Genomic DNA, 3,484 nt, shown 5'->3' with positions numbered 1-3,484 from the left:
CCCCCACACTCCAACCCTCTGCCCCAGCCCTGAGCCTCTCCCACACCCCAAACCTCCCATTCCCAGCCAGAGCCCTCACCCCCCACACTCCTACTCTCGCCCTGAGCCCCTCCCACACCCCAAACCTCCCATTCACAGACAGAGCCCTCACTCCTACTCTCGCCCTGAGCCCCTCCCAGACTCCAAACCCCTCATCTGCAGCCACAACCCACTGCCCTCACCCCTGCACCCCATCCCTCTGCACCCCTCCCATCCCCAAACTCCCTCCCAGAGCCTGCACCCCAATCTCCTGCCTCAGCCTAGGGCCTGCACCCCAGACCTCCTCCCTCACCCAAACTCCCTCCCAGAGCCTTGGGTGGGTGGGGGGCCAGAGTTTGGGTACGGGTGGGTTCTGGGCACCACCAAAATTTCTACAAACCTGCCACCCCTGATCCTGCCCTGCAAACCTGAAGGCCCAGCATTCTCAGGACACATGCTGATCCCTAGTGGCCACTGCTGATATCCAGCACCTCCCTCCTCTCTTAACCTGTGAGTCCCTCTCTGGATTGGAACTGGACTGGAACCAAAGACCATCTTGGAAGCAACATTACCAGCCCAAGCAGTCAAAAATCATGAGTTAGACCCCCCCAAAATCACAGGCTCTACCGCCGCCACTTCATTCATTCTTCGGCGGCAGGCCCTTCCCTCCAAGAGGGACCGAGGGACCCACGGCCGAATTGCCGGCCCTGGGGGAGGGCGCAATTTTATATTCTTACCTCGGGCGCAAAAATACCTAGTTACGGCTCTGGTCTCTCCTCAGGACACACTTTCACCAGGGCAAGAAGCCTGCTCGGCTTTGGCGCTTCCTGGGTCCTACCTTGGAGCATTCAGCCCCCTGTTCACACCATGGCTCCCCTCGAGTCCACCTAGATGGAACACCTGGAGAAGCCTTATATGCCCCCAATGGGCCATGCACCCCAATTTCACAGTCAGAAGTGATTCTCAGCCAGCGTTGTAAAACAGAAGTCTTATTAGTCGTTGGGAATACAGCGTGGAACAGATCTTGTTAGCATAGAAATCAGGAATGTTCAGTAAAATCCATCTTGGGGAGAGGGAAATAATCCAAAGCCCAAGGCCCTGGTCCTCCCCTCTGAGTCCCAAACCAGGAAGCTGACCCGCTTCCAGCAGCCCAACTTCAGACCTGCCCATTGCCCCTCCTCCATCCTTTGTCTCTCTCTCCCGGGCAAACAGGTCACCTGGTCTGCACCAACACCTCCGGCTGTATCCATTTCACTGCAACCTGAGCAGACATTCCCCCCAGTGCAAATCACTGCTATTCTCAGTCGATAGCATTTTATCCCATTTCCCCTGGTGCAAATGACTGGGCAAAGTGCAGGGCAAACGGGGCGTCAGGCCCAAGGAGCTGGGGCCCAATCCTGTCAGGTGCTGAGTGCCAGCAGCTCCTGCAGTGGTGCTCAGCACTTGGCAGGAGGCGCTCCTCAGCCCCGCTCAGGATCAGGCCTTCTATCTGTTGCTGTCATGAGTTTTAGGCCCTGGGTGCGGGAACCATGTTAGCACCTTGCCATTGAGAGCTTTGGTCTAGCACACTTCCCTAGAGTGCTGCTAGCACAGCTTCCTTGGCCAGAGGTCAATCATCGGGCCGTCCTCTGCCAGTGTAATGGGCGTACAGCTCCAAAGCTGACCCTGATCTCAACATGCACGCTGTGTGTGCAACCCCACTAACACACACCAATCGCTGTATCCTGGTTAGCAGCTGGCCCACATACGAGGATACGAGCCCACTATTACTGTCAGATGAGGGAGTTGCTCCTTTAGCTCAAATTGTAGAAGCTCATGTTTTTAGTGCTGGCAATCTGAGGTTCAAAGCCAAGCTGGCAGGGTCATTATAGGTACATACATGCACTGTATACACACCTGCTTACGTACGCATCTCAACTCAGACATAGCAGCCCTTTCTGAGCCCCTGGCACCTAATCCCCACCCACTTTCCTTCAACCCGGCTGTAGTGCATTCTCTCCTCAACAAGCTGACCTCCCAGTCTGTCCTACTCATCAGCTCGTGTTGCCCTCAATTCCCAGATGCAGAGCACAGGTCTCAATGGGAGTCTTTCAGTGACTTCAATGGGCTCTTGCTCAGGCCCATGGTAGAGAATGAGAATGTTGGCACTAGATCAGCTAGGCTGGCCTTTGTACCGGGTAAGTGATGTCAGCTGACTCACCCAGGATGCAGGCCTGGTGTCCCTCTCAAGGAGGCTCTCAAATGCCTCCTCCCCACGAATGTATCCATTGATGCCCTATGTTAACTTAGCACCGTCCACCGGTCCCCACTACAAAACCAACCCCCGCTCCACCTAGCCTGTGCTACCTGTGGATTGCAGGCACAACAAGATGTCCTGCACCCGCCTGGCCTTTACCTTGGTCAGGCAGTGAGCAGGATGTGCTGTTTGGTTCTGACGTGTCACCTGCTGTAGCTGTTCCTTAATAATACACTTGGCTGCCTTGCTTGTTAATTACCACTCCCAACCCCACCAAAAAAAGATCATTGAGCAAGGGCCCCAACTGACTGCGTGCAAACAAAGATCCAGGAGAGGGGTTTTGGTGTGGCTAGTGGATTCCATGGTGGCCTGGCACAGTGCTGCAGATTGGAGGCACCTCATTATGCCCAGAATAAACACCACAGGCCTGGGAGTTGGCAGTACAAGCTCCCCTCAGAGTGCCCCCTCCCTTCCCCACCAGATGGCCTGCAGCCTGACATGGAGGAACTCCCCTTCAGAGAGGTTCTGTGACCTGCCCACTTGGTCCCTGGCCTCTCCACAGGTGTCAGCGACATTAGAAAACCAGCAAGAGGCTCCTGCAGAAGGGTCCAGGACGTGACTGACTCAGGGCACATTCTGTGCTGTGCAGCATCACTGCTTGGGGGTACCAAGAGGACGGTCTCCAGCCAAAAATGGCCAGCAGAGGATTCTCGGGGGGGGGGGGGGGACCCCGGCAGGCATAAAGCCAGGGGAGCTGGCAGAGCGGGTTCTGCAATAGCCGCCCCTCCATCCCAGCGTAGGGGACATGCCAGGAAGGGAGACAGGTTGGGAGCAGGCTGATGATATAGTGGGGCAGAGCTCTGATATACTAATTCTCCACTGGCATAAGGTACCTCAGGGGCATAAGTCAAAGTGCCCCCCAGAGCTGCTGAATCAGGAAACTGTAACTGTCTCCCTTACAGGGCCTCTCTGAGCAAAGCTGGAATGCAGGAGAGAACGGAGCCCGTGGTGTACAAAAGACAGTCTCCTGTGTGCCACCTAACCACCCAGAGAGCATGTGCATGCCCTGCCCACAGGGGATCCTTTGGTCACACAGCAGCTCTCTGCTCCAAGCGTGTCGGGAACCAGCTCCTTTAAAAATACATTGATCAATATTTATCTGGCTTTAATGATGGGTTTCCTTATGTAACCCTTCTGCCCATCTAGTTGGCAGCAACAAGGGCCGGGTTC

The sequence above is a fragment of the Terrapene carolina genome, unplaced genomic scaffold (genome assembly GCF_002925995.2).
Source record: "Terrapene carolina triunguis isolate 2854851 unplaced genomic scaffold, T_m_triunguis-2.0 Scaffold67, whole genome shotgun sequence".
Lineage (NCBI taxonomy): Eukaryota > Metazoa > Chordata > Testudines > Emydidae > Terrapene > Terrapene triunguis.
Note: the sequence above shows the minus strand (reverse complement) of the source record.